The following is a 13769-nucleotide window of genomic DNA, read 5'->3' as shown; positions in this document are numbered from 1 at the left end:
AGTTACATTCATCATTGGGATCTTGTACCTTTACATGAGAGGTCTCGGCTCTCATTTATCCCCATACCCCTGCCCTCCCTTCACTCCCTTGACACTCTCCTAATTACAAAGACTTTGTTTCCATTTTTTCCTTTTCTCATATTTTTTCTTTTCCCTTATTTCCATTCCCCTACTCTTCCCAAATGGATGCATATTGAGGCCATACTCTTAAGTGAAATAAGTAAGATGCACGTGTATAAATACCGAACAGTTTCTCTGGTGTGCAAATAAGATCCAACTTGCATAATTCATAAAGTAAAATAGGAAGAAAAGGGCTAAAGTTGTGGGGGAAATGCTAAAACCTTTTTAATATTTTTCTTTAAACTTTCTCCATTACAGTTTGGCAAGATTTACTGTTTTGTAATACCTCTGTCCTTGTGTTTTCATCAGTTATGATAAGCAGAATTCCTATTAAAAATTTCTCACTTCCACAGTGTACGTGTATTAATTTATTAGATATTTGAAGTTAAACATACTTAATGAAAACTTTGTTGCCTTTAGAAAATCATCATTTAAAAGGCATTAATGACAGGTGACCTCTTCTATTACAATGGTTAATAAAGAAAATAACCCTTTTCCTAAACATGACATGTGGAAGGCAATTGGGTAAATGATGCAAATTTGGAAATATAAGCAAATCAAACTTTGCCAAAGCTGGAAATTTTGGAGTTCTTAGCTCGTATTTCATTCTTTACTTTGCAATTTGATAATTTTTGTTATTCTTCTCATTTTACATTACCCAGTAAATCTTCCCATTTAATTCACAGTTTCCAGTCCTAAAATTTACCACCATTATGTTAGTCACCAAAGCAATGGTTGGCATGGATTTTATAAAGACAGACATTGCCTTCATTTAGAAATTCCCCATTGTATGTACTTTTTAAAAATGTCTTTGGAAATCAGTACCTTTCCTATTTCTGACCATTCAGTTATATCTCTGACCTCAAAGGAGACCACTGAGTACTGGTAATAAATTTATGCAAGCTAAGTCAGGACAGTGTTATGAGACTCTAAAGGACATGGCAAACCTATACTAAAACATCATCATTCTTTCCCCTTTCTCATATTTTTTTCTTTCCCTTATCCCTTTTCCCTACCTTTCCCACTTTCCTCACCTTTAGCCCTTTTCTTCCCATTTCACATTGTTAATTATCTATAATTATAACTATGCACTATTATAGTTTTCACACTAGAGAAACTATTCAGTATTTACACATGTGTGACATTTATTTCACTTAGGAGTATATCCTCAAAATGTATCCATTTCCTATGAATGAATCTAATTTCTCATTCTTTATGGCGAGTAGTACTCATGTACCAATACACTCAATAAAAAGAAAAAAGAAGAAACCTAAAAAAATTGTTATAAAAGCCTGCCATAGAGTAGAGGAAATTTGTGATTCATTAGCGCAAAATAGAGATGTCCAGGCAAAATTTTGAGGTAAGTAGATGATATGAGAAACAGCAGAATAGGCAAGTGTTCAGAGAAGAAAAATCTGGGGGCTTTGATGTTATACAGATGACTTCACAGAGGTGCAGTTTAGGTGGTGAAGGTAAGGTAGGGTGTGGTGAGGGAATGAGGATTGAGAAGTTAGTCAAGAGCCAAACTGTGCAGCTTTTAGATGCCACACCTTCAACTTTTGTGAATCTTGAAGGTAAAAAGATAAATCTTAAGCCTGGCGTATTACTTACAAGGACAGCAAGTTTTAGCAATATTTTTCCACCTACAGTGTAGAGAGAATACAATGGAATTACTGAAAAGTACAGGTGATAAATTCAACTAAAAAATGTATTAAAACTCTGAATGAGAGATGATGAAGGCCTGCACTAGAGACATAAAAGCAGGAAGGAAGGACCTAGACTGTGGTGATATTATGGGAGTAAAACAAACAGAATTTGCTTTATTGGATGTCAGGAGTGAGTCAAAATGAAGCCCATTCTTTGTTGACCTCAAAAGTATGAGAAATGTAACCTTTCCTTCATGGAATTATTCAGTCTTAGTTATTATTTTTAATTCTATTTATTCTGTGATTTTTTTTCATTACAGGTATAGTATTTCTTGTAATTATAAAGAATTTACTCCCTCCCATTCTGATGTTACTCTTAGCACATATGTAAAGAAGAATTTTTTCTGTATTTAGTCAGTGAAATTCCAGCAAGAATCTATGGTAATTATCTTTATGCAGGTACTCAGAGCCTGGCAGTGGCTTCTTTTTCTAGCTGCCTACCCTAGAGCATTTCCCTTTCTAATTACCTGCCGTTTATTTCCCAGGTGGTAATGAGAGGAATTTTATCCTAATCGGATCTGAGCTGAGGCCAAGTCCCTCCTTTCCCAAATTATGGACCCTCTCCCCATGTCCTATTGAGAGCATTCAACTGGTGTTTCTGAGTGAAGGGTTAGCTTTTGAACCCCTGGGATGATGGGCTACATAAATGCAATAATTTAAATGCAAAAAAAAAAGATGTTTTCTGAAGGAAAAAAAACAGCAATTCGTATGATTAAATCTTAAGTCCCTCAAACAAGAATTTGTTGCTCACTTGGTCTTTGCAAAATGGGCAAAACTGCTGTGGCCTGAAAGGAGGGTCTGCATAATACTCCTTCACAGCATAAATGAGCCTTCTGCTACTGCCTCATGTGCTTTGTTTTATCAGCTTTATGAAGTCTGTGGAAAGTTTTAATTTTAAATGGATTTTTAAGGTCTTTCTTTTTCATCATTTAAAAATCAACATTTTCTTCACTGTGCCTTTACTTTTTTTTAAGTGTTAACCCCACAAATTGAATACAGCCTGTGCTTGGCAAATGAATATTAAATGCTTTTTCCTGGAAAACGTGTTTGCTCATTAAATTTGACAGTCATTGCTTATGTGGTAAATGTTGTCAGTGCCAAGAACTATCTGGTAGGGCTGCCAGCTACGGGTCCATTATTTTAATTGCCTTTAACCTATAATCAATATTTACTGCTTTCCATAGAAAGAGACTGCATTGCTAAGCAGTATAAAATATGAGTTTATTTCTGTACCTTATTTTCTGCTTTTACATCTAAAAAAGTATTAAACATTTCCTTTAGGTAAACTTTTCCTTATCAAAATTGTTTCCTACCACTTATTTTGTGAAATGCTCACATCAAACAAATCATGTATATTTTAAATGAAAAAGTTTGAATTTATGCCTAAGTGAGATTCAAATTTTGCTTCATTGTAAATTATCTATTTTTTTTTATTTTTGTCATTGGAAGAAGGCTCTGAATTTTAATAGCATTATTGAGGAATGCATACGTTCAAGCGTAAAATCTCCAGGATTTTCTTTGGGAATGTAGAGTAGAGCTAAACCTGCAAGTAAAAATCAATAAATTCTTATTGAGAAGCAGTAAAATGTAAAGAATAAAATAATGTTCTAATCTTTTAAACATTCAAGTTGGCAATAGCAGCTATTGAAAATTCTTAAGCCTATTAAAATGATAGAATTATACAAATAGCATTATAAGAACATCATTCTAACATTAATGTGAAAAGACTTTTGTAACAGTGGTGTTGGGGAAAGGAGATAGTTTTCAACACATACAAGCACCAGAATGAAAGAATTGCACTATATTATGTATCATGAATATTGTGATTATGCATGTGTGTCTACAAAGAGCTAAGCATTTGCGTCTTCTTTGGAAGATTTTTTTAACAGATATTTGCAAAGACCTCCAATTGTCAAAATTCAGGAATCAGTAAAATAAATATGCTACAATTTGGTTTTATGAAGCTATTGATTTTGAGTTTTAGAGAGTGCATTTACTTAACTTCTGTGTATAGCATATGATTGACAAACTTATTTACATATAGTTAAGTGAAAAGTATATATGTATATGATATATTGATGTATGCATATAAACACATCTAGAAAAAACAGTAAATTATTATATTTATTTTAAATTTTGTAACTTAGCTGTATTTTCTAAATTATTACACAGAATGTCCACTCTGTGTATAAATTCTAAATTGTGCACATGACAAAAAAGTATAACACTGCTCCATGATGGATTTGATAACTTTGACTTCGTTTGTATAGCTAGCAAATTTCAGGTGATTAGCCAAGGTTATTACCCATAAAACCTGTAAGCATTAACATGGTTTGTATTATAACCTTACTTTATTAGAGAGGATTGTGAAGAAAGAGTCAAGGAGCTTACATTTGTGATTTGTATAGTATATGTTCTAGCAACTTAGCATAATTATACCGAGAAAGGGATGTCTACAATCAGAAAACCTTTCAAGGGTCAGACAAAAGCCAATGAATGTCTCTTTCCACGTAGAGTATAAACTCTTTTAAGTTCTAAGAAAGTTGTTAGCTCAGATAGATCACAGATTAAGCAAAATTGTGTGGCATGAGGCCAACATCATCTGTGCTTAGGATAGAAAAACAGCCATAGACAATATATAATACTAACTAGAACATTATAACTCAGTTTTTTAACAAATATTTTAATAGTCTATCATATTCAAGGTACTATGTAAAAGCAAAGCAAATAAAATAATAGGAAAACAACACAGATATACGAGCTTAACTGAATATCAAGCACACTTCTTTCAGTCTCATATTTCCAAAAGAAGCTGAGAAAAATATAGTATATTATGATCTGAAGAATTTACCTGCCAAAATTTAGGTTGATTTTAATTACCATTAAAGGTTTGAGGCCTTTAGGAGGCAATCAGTCAGTGACAGTTCCAATCCCGTGAATGAAATTGCTGACATTAAAGTTTTTTAATTCCCCCTGCTCCCTTCCGCTTCCATCTTCTTCCATTGAATGACATAGCAAGAAAATACTGGCCAGATGCCAGTACCCTGATCTCGGACTTCGCAGATCTTAGGTCTTGGACAAAATTTCTGCTCCTCATAAATCATCCAGCCTCACATACTCTGCTATAGCAGCACTCAGTGGGCTAAGTCACAATAAGTACTGAGATCATCCCCACTCATAGAGGGACTACAGGCAACCTTATCAGGACACGCCAAGAGTTTACATCTACAGTTATGCTGTCATTAGTCCAATATGCTCCTAGAGGCAAGAAAGGCTTCACTGAGTGGTGATTTCTAGGTAGAAAAGAGGTTGTACAGAAGAAAGTTTTGAGGAACTAAAGGATATAAGCTACTTTTCTAATAAGTATGTAAATAATAAATGAGGTCTATCAAGCACACCTGACAGTTCACCTCCCCGACCACCTTAAATCTTAAAGAAATAAACGAAGGAATCTGTACCTGAGAAATTGTAATATTAAGACCTAGCTTTTTTAATATAAAATGTCTCAATCGTGGCAAAGATTGAGTGATTGATGAATGGTTTGAAAACGCTTCTTACTTAGTAAAGGTTATGGTCATATCAGTCTGGTAATTAATTCCTTAAGAGTTGATGGTATTGGTGAAATTTTTAAAGACACCCATTCTTTCTGGAGTGAGATGGAGTCTCAATGTTGTTTTGAGCATTTGCCAGTCCAATTATTTAATCACAGGATGATCAAAAATCATATTTTAACTTTTATTTTATTGGTACATTTAATGCATACAACACAATGACAGTCATTGTTGGAAATTTATACCTTCAATAATCAATCTTGGTTCTTATTTTTTCTCCATTCCCCTGCCCTCCCTTCAACTTCTACCTCCCTCCCAATCTACAAAGATTTTGTTTTCATTATTTTTTTCATTTTCTCATATTCTTTTTATTAATTTTTATAAGCTAACAGAATACAAAAACAAAAATTTTTCTAACTTATTCAATACAAGAACTGACTGGATGAAATGACAACTGCCCAAGTGATGTTCTCAATAGTTAGTGTGTAAACAAATGTGCTGCCCAATGTACTTGAGTTAAACTGGTGAGTGCTTAATATGCATCTCTCAAATAAACACTGATGGTGACCATTTTTTCATATATTTATTTGCTACTTTTACTTCTTTATCTAAGAAGCCTACTCCTCTCAGATGCCCATTTTTGGGTTGGGATTTTACATTTTGGGGATCTGATTTTTTTTTTAGTTCTTTATATATTCTAGATATTAGTCCTTTGTTGAGGAGTAGCTGGTAAATTTTTTCCCATTCTGTGCAATGTCTTTTCACTCTGTTGTTTCATTTTCTGTGCAAAAGCTTTTAATCTGATTTGATTCCTGTTGTTGATTCTTTGTAGTATTTTCTGTGCATTCAGGATTTTGCTTATAAATCTTTGCTTACAACTATGCTGTCAAGAGTTCTACCTATTCTATCTTCCAGCAGATTAAGTGTTTCTGTTTTAATATTTAGATCTTTGATCCATGCTGGCAAGGCTATGGGGAGAAAGGAAACTTTCTCCATGGTTGTAAATAGGTACAACCTCTATGAAAATCAGTGGGGAGGTGCCTTAAAAAATTAAAACTAGAGGTTCCATTTGACCCAGTCATTTGCCAGTCCAATTATTTAATCACAGGATGATCAAAAATCATATTTTAACTTTTATTTTATTGGTACATTTAATGCATACAACACAATGACAGTCATTGTTGGAAATTTATACCTTTAATAATCAATCTTGGTTCTTATTTTTTCTCCATTCCCCTGCCCTCCCTTCAACTTCTACCTCCCTCCCAATCTACAAAGATTTTGTTTTCATTATTTTTTTCATTTTCTCATATTCTTTTTATTAATTTTTATAAGCTAACAGAATATAAAAACAAAAATTTTTCTAACTTATTCAATACAAGAACTGACTGGATGAAATGACAACTGCCCAAGTGATGTTCTCAATAGTTAGTGTGTAAACAAATGTGCTGCCCAATGTACTTGAGTTAAACTGGTGAGTGCTTAATATGCATCTCTCAAATAAACACTGATGGTGACCATTTTTTCATATATTTATTTGCTACTTTTACTTCTTTATCTAAGAAGCCTACTCCTCTCAGATGCCCATTTTTGGGTTGGGATTTTACATTTTGGGGATCTGATTTTTTTTTTAGTTCTTTATATATTCTAGATATTAGTCCTTTGTTGAGGAGTAGCTGGTAAATTTTTTCCCATTCTGTGCAATGTCTTTTCACTCTGTTGTTTCATTTTCTGTGCAAAAGCTTTTAATCTGATTTGATTCCTGTTGTTGATTCTTTGTAGTATTTTCTGTGCATTCAGGATTTTGCTTATAAATCTTTGCTTACAACTATGCTGTCAAGAGTTCTACCTATTCTATCTTCCAGCAGATTAAGTGTTTCTGTTTTAATATTTAGATCTTTGATCCATGCTGGCAAGGCTATGGGGAGAAAGGAAACTTTCTCCATGGTTGTAAATAGGTACAACCTCTATGAAAATCAGTGGGGAGGTGCCTTAAAAAATTAAAACTAGAGGTTCCATTTGACCCAGGTATTCCCTTCCTGGTATCATTCCAAAAGAATTAAAAGCATCATGTCTCAGTGATATATGCACGCCCATGTTTAAAGCATCACAATTTCTAACAGCTAAATCTTGGAAACAGCCCAAATGCCCATCAATGGATGAATGGATTAGTTAGGGCTAATTTTTAATACAATGAAGTACTACTGTGCCATAAAAAAGGATAAACTTGTGCCATTTCAAGGTAAATGGATGAACCTTAAGACCGTATTATTAAGTGGAATAAATCAAACACACATGTGTAAATACTCCATTGTCCATTGGGTGTGATAAACCAAAAAGGTAAATGAGGCCTGAAGTGTATAATAGATATCAGGAAATACAAAGAAACTGTTCAAATAGGAAGGGGAAAAGGGGAAGGGGGAAAGACAAAGGGAGGAAAGGAAAAAACAGTAGAAGGAAAGAAAGGAAAAAAGCTTTTATAAATAAGGTGGGGAAAAGGAACTGAAGAAAGGGAAGCGTACTGGGGAAGGAAGAAGAATAAAGTTATATTATGTACAAGTACAAAATCCCTATGATAAATGTGATGTATATATCACATATGTACAATAAAATCTTTTAAAAATTAAAACTAGTTTCCACTTGACCCAAGTAATCCCCTTCTAGGCTTCTTCTTGAAAGAGTTCAAAGCATCGTATCATAGTGATTTATGCATACCTGTGCTCGTAACAGCACAATGTACGATAGCAAAATCTTGAAAACAGCACATATTCCCATCAAGAGATGAGTTCATAGAGGAAATTGTGCTTTTTAAACACACTGGAGCATTAGTCTGCCATAAAGAAGGATAAACTTAGGGAAAAGGGATAAATTTGAGTCATTTTAGGTAAATATCTGCACTTTGAGACAATAATTTTAAATGAAATAAACGAGACACGTTAAGTTTAAATATTTCATTGTTTCTCTTGTGTGAGAAACCCAAAAGGTAAATAAGGAGCAAAATGGAAGATAGGTATTGGGAATTAGGAAGAATATATTCAAAGGGGAAGGGAACCAAGGGAGGATAAAAGGGGAAGGAAAAGAAGGGAAAGAATTTTTTTTAAAAGGGAGAATAGAAGAAAAAAATTGAAACAAAGTTTTTGTAAATGAGAGAAAGAGGGTTGAAGGGAAGGGAAGGGAAAGGAATGGGCAAAAAATAAGTATTAAGATATATTATTCACAGATACAATTCCCTATAATGAATGCAATCATTATGTATGACAGACATGTACTCATAAAAATTTTTATAAAGGGGAAGGAAAAGAAGGGAAAGAATTTTTTTTAAAAGGGAGAATAGAAGAAAAAAATTGAAGCAAAGTTTTTGTAAATGAGAGAAAGAGGGTTGAAGGGAAGGGAAGGGAAAGGAATGCGCAAAAAATAAGTATTAAGATACATTATGCACAGATGCAATTCCCTATAATGAATGCAATCATTGTGTGTGACAGACATGTACTCATAAAAATTTTTAAAAAGATTTCAAAGTATATGCAGCATGGTGGCATAAACAATATATATTTCCCTTTCTGAGTCATATAATAATCACTTAGTGACATGTTGAATTAAATGGTCTTTTCAAACCACTATGAAAACAACAAATGTGCTTTTCATTTTTAAAATATTTTGTAGTATTAAGCAATTACAGAAAAACAAGGAGCAACTTGATTTTAATATAATGAGGTGTGAAAACCTGTCAGTATGCATTTAAAACCAGAGCAAAGAAAATAGAATGAATAAATACCTTTGAGGCGATCAGCTATAAAAACAACGGTATCCTACTCTATTCTATATATTATGCAAATTGTTCAAGTAGATAAAGTCTATAAATATAGAAGCTCATTAAAATGTGAGCTATCTGGTTTTTCATTTTTAAATATTTTAAGAAAAAGAAAGGCCTGAATATGACAATAAACTCAGAAAACATAAAAAATTCAACTGAAAGTGTGAGCATTCTGAAAGAGTCTATATGGACACACCTCACAAAGCCGAGCACATTACAAAGTTACTCCGCTTCTGTCAGATGATGATACAAAGCTTCCGGGAGGGCCCTGATGATACGCTTCCCTGCACATTCTTCTTCCCCGGAGGGTGGGATGGAACTAGTGACTAGTCAGACAAGTAGAAAATGCCTAAAATGATTAATAAAATGATAAATGATAAAATGATGGCCGTGGCTTCATCCCTATCCTTTGCTCTAATTCTCACTTTCCCTCTCATTTATCACCAGCTGCCATGTCATGAGGACATCAGCAGGCTACGGAGACACTGGTGTGACCAGAAACAGAGTTGCCAGGAGCCACGGTGAGCTTCAGAGCAGATCCTGCCCTAGTGGAACCTTATGCGAATGCGGCCCACAATGGCAGTGGAGACCAGGCACTGATCAGAAGCTCCCAGCTCACCTACACTTGTTTTCCTCTACCTATTTCCACAGACTGAGATAATGAATGTTTTAAGCTGCTAAGTGTGGTGATCTATTGTTACACAGCTATGGATAATTAATAAACTTCATATTTCTTAAAATATAAATTTAAACCTTTGGAAGTAATTATTCACAAGTCATATGAACGAAAATTGAAGTTTAATGATGCCCATTCTTGATAATTTAGCTGAGGGTGGTTAAGAGAGATTCTTGCTACTGCTTGTTATGTATAAATTGGTAATTTGGAAGGAATGATAATTTATCGATGTGTACCAAAGCTTTAAGTATTCAGACTTGTTGACCAAGCAGTTTACTGACAGGTGTAGATTGCACAAAATATGCTCCCAGCAATAGAAGAATGATATTATTTTATTTATGGTTTGTACATGCAATGAAATATCCCGCAGATTTTATCATGAATAAGGTATATCTAAACGTGTTGCTGTATAGAGTTACCAAATAAAAACTGGTAAGTTACTATTGCTTTATTTTTCATTTCATTTTGCTCAGTGTACTTAAGGCTTTCCATGCTGAATTGGTGGAGTTTTCAATCATGTTTAAGTATAATGGTTTGGAGGTGAAGTTGTTGAATCTAGAGCCAGATGGTCTGAGTTCAGTCCCTACTATCTCAATTCTTTGGTGACCTAAACAGAAATACAATATTCAATTATTTTAAAAGTTGTTAAATTGACAAAACTTGAATTTAAATGATCCAAATCATTAGAAAAATGTTAACTTGGAGAAGGTTTTTGAACATAAATTATTTCTAGAAGTATACATTACAAAATTCCAATGCTTGAACTATATATATATATATATATTCAACTGCATGTGTTTGGGTTTTAGCTTTCTTTTATAGATTTTATTATTTTTTAATTCCATAAATTAACATTTGGAAGATGATGCAGAATTATGAGAGATCTGAGATTTTTCCCTAACTACAAGTTAACAAGTTAGAAAGAAAGACAGTATTACAGAGTGTACAGCAAATATCATGAAAAGCCATTTTGCATAGTATTTGCAGTAACCGAGTTCTCCTGGGGCTCTGTGAATACACTCAGAAGCCAGACTGCACTTGAAGTGGCTTCAGTACAGGACTGTGAGCTCAGGGAATGAGAATGCTTCAGTGGATGGTAGTAATGCTATTTCCCCCCTGCCCTGAAGGAAGACATTAGCTTCATTTGACTGTTCAGTAAAGCATACCTGCTCCTGTTCCACAGACACTTTACTCTATCTAGTAAGGTGGGTTGCTATATCAAGTTTATTGAAAAGATAGTCTATGAAAAATTACACTTCATTACTTACTTACAAGATGCACAAATGTGAGAAACCAATGGAAATTTATCTATTGTATTTAACAGGCATCAAAAAGGAACAATGCAGTATAACATTTCAAGACTCACAAATATTTTTCATGTAACATGAAATCCCTCATTGAGTGCAGTCATCAGTTAAATAAGAATTTGATTATGGTAATGTTATAAAATTTTTAAAAATAGACAAATTTACTGAACCTTTCATGAGTATTATATAGTGGGACATAATATAAATTAAATATATTAAATATTAGATATATTATATTAAATATTAAATATACATTAAAAGTTTTATTTATATTACTATATTCAATATGAGGACTCAGTTATTGTTAATTTACAAAAGTTAGAAGAGAGTAAATTATGTTCAATTAGATATTTATGGAGATACAGCATTAATATCATACAGAGTATTCTTCAAAATTAAAAAATAAGATATCAAACGAAGAGTATTCCTATTTATAGGAAAAATAGCACATTGTAACTCATTTGAGGATCCAAGCAAAATTACATTATTCAAATTATATGGATTTACCTGGGTATGTGTAGAAAAGCCTGGCTTATTTTAACTCTCTCTCTCTCTCTCTTGTTATAATTACATACAATTTTTCAACATCTTGCTGTGATAAGTTCTTAAAACATATATCTACAATCTTATTTTCAAAATGACACATAATTTATTCAGAACATTTTATTACTTTAAAACCTTGTTTACCTATGATACCCAGTTTATGCCATTTTTTTTTGTCATGTTAGGATATGCTTAAATCAGGAAAATTATGTTTAGATGTTACTTGCATTTTATTTTTCCAAGTATCCTGTTACATTTTCAAATACACAGAAAATGAAAATAATAGAACAATGTAAAACATCTACATTTCACTTGAATTAACTATTATTATGTTTTGACCATGTTATCTTCTTGGTTTGAGAATAATTTGAAAAAAGTTATAATTAAGGAATTTCATTCTTATACATGTACTGCCAAATTTTAAAAATATTTTCTCTGTGTAAGGAAAAAAATCTGTTTTTACATTATTAGGATATTGATTTTATTTATCTTCTAAATGAACACAAAATTGTTTTAAAATTACAAAACCAAGTTCTATGAAAACACATCAACTAATTATAAGTTGATATTTCTTTGTATTTCTTTTTAACTTCAAAATGTGCCTACGTATATATATAGTTAGAATACTACTGAACATTTCTCTCTGTGTGAAAATATTACCAATTCACAAATAAATTTCTGCTTCTGATTATTTTGCTTTAAGGTTTTCTTCATAACATTCCATTTCCTCTAAAGGGAATTATTTCAATTATTTCTGATTGATATTTGCTTTCCAATTGACTTATCAAGTAAAACATAGGAAAAGATTAATAATATAGTTAGAATACTACTGAACATTTCTCTCTGTGTGAAAATATTACCAATTCACAAATAAATTTCTGCTTCTGATTATTTTGCTTTAAGGTTTTCTTCATAACATTCCATTTCCTCTAAAGGGAATTATTTCAATTATTTCTGATTGATATTTGCTTTCCAATTGACTTATCAAGTAAAACATAGGAAAAGATTAATAAGTGACAGACATAGAGATTTCTTTCTTACATTACAGTTGCATGCTAGTATCCTCTTTTTTCTTCTACTAAACACAAATCTATTGCTATAAACTGTTCCATTTCCTCTTTTTTCACTTTTGTTTCTCTTTGCCTTTCTCCTCTTCCTATTCCCCTCTTATTTTTCTCTTCTTCAGCTACATGCCAACAATTTTGGGGGATATTATGAAGATTACTCAGTAAGCCTCTTATGATAATTATTTAGACTGTTTCCAATATTCCATATATATATATATATTCCATATATATATATTCCTATATATATATATATATATATATATTCCATGTATTACAGAGGAGTATCAGAGTAGATTCCTAAAATAGATGAGTAAAAATAAAAATGTATAGGTAATATAATTATGTATTTCCAAACTGTCCATTAATGGTATAATGTTTGAAACTGATAGCAGAAATTAATAAGGATGACAGTTTTCTGCATAGCCTTTCTAACAGATTGTATTTGCAAATTTTGAGTTTTTTTGCCAATTACATATAAGTAAATTTTACCTTCCTTTTCCTCACAGTTAAATACTCAGATATTCCACATTTTAAAATATTTATTCAGTATATTTTATGATATATTTACTACACGAAATACTTACTAGACATACCACAATTTCAAGACCAATGCACTTTGAAAAACACCTTTTCATGGCACCATGCTAATAGAATAATTGTAACTATGTCACCTGCTAGATTTTTCTGTTCACACATCATAGATATCATTTGATTCCATTAAATAAATGTGTAATGTAATAATAATTGAGGTATTTTTAAATTTTACTTCAATGATTGGTTTGGAAAAACACGAAGTAGTAAAAGTTGGAGAACTGCTCTTTACAAGTAATTGTGCATGTTATTTGGTTGAAAAATTTCAATGGCTTATTACTAAGGAGAATGAATGCGAAAATATGAGTTTATTTATATCTATGTAATTGCATCATAATTTCATCAAATGTTTATTATTGTACTGAATTGAAATTAATTTTAAAATCTACTTTTG

The 13769-nt window shown here is 32.2% G+C and overlaps 1 long non-coding RNA gene across 1 annotated transcript in view; it reads right to left on the bottom strand.

Annotated features, from left to right (window-relative positions):
* Positions 1–10274: 10274 nt before the first annotated feature.
* The window catches only part of LOC104849207, a 336781-nt gene continuing 333286 nt past the window's right edge, over positions 10275–13769 (bottom strand). Inside the window, exon 7 of the long non-coding RNA XR_776671.2 lies at positions 10275–10474. This is a non-coding gene — a long non-coding RNA (uncharacterized LOC104849207). The remainder of the gene's footprint in view (positions 10475–13769) is intronic.

This window comes from Fukomys damarensis, unplaced genomic scaffold (assembly GCF_012274545.1).
Source record: "Fukomys damarensis isolate Sample0158 unplaced genomic scaffold, DMR_v1.0_HiC HiC_scaffold_5, whole genome shotgun sequence".
NCBI classification, from domain to species: Eukaryota; Metazoa; Chordata; class Mammalia; order Rodentia; family Bathyergidae; genus Fukomys; species Fukomys damarensis.
The sequence above is the reverse complement of the archived record's forward strand: the minus strand, read 5'-3'. Positions and strand labels throughout refer to the sequence as shown.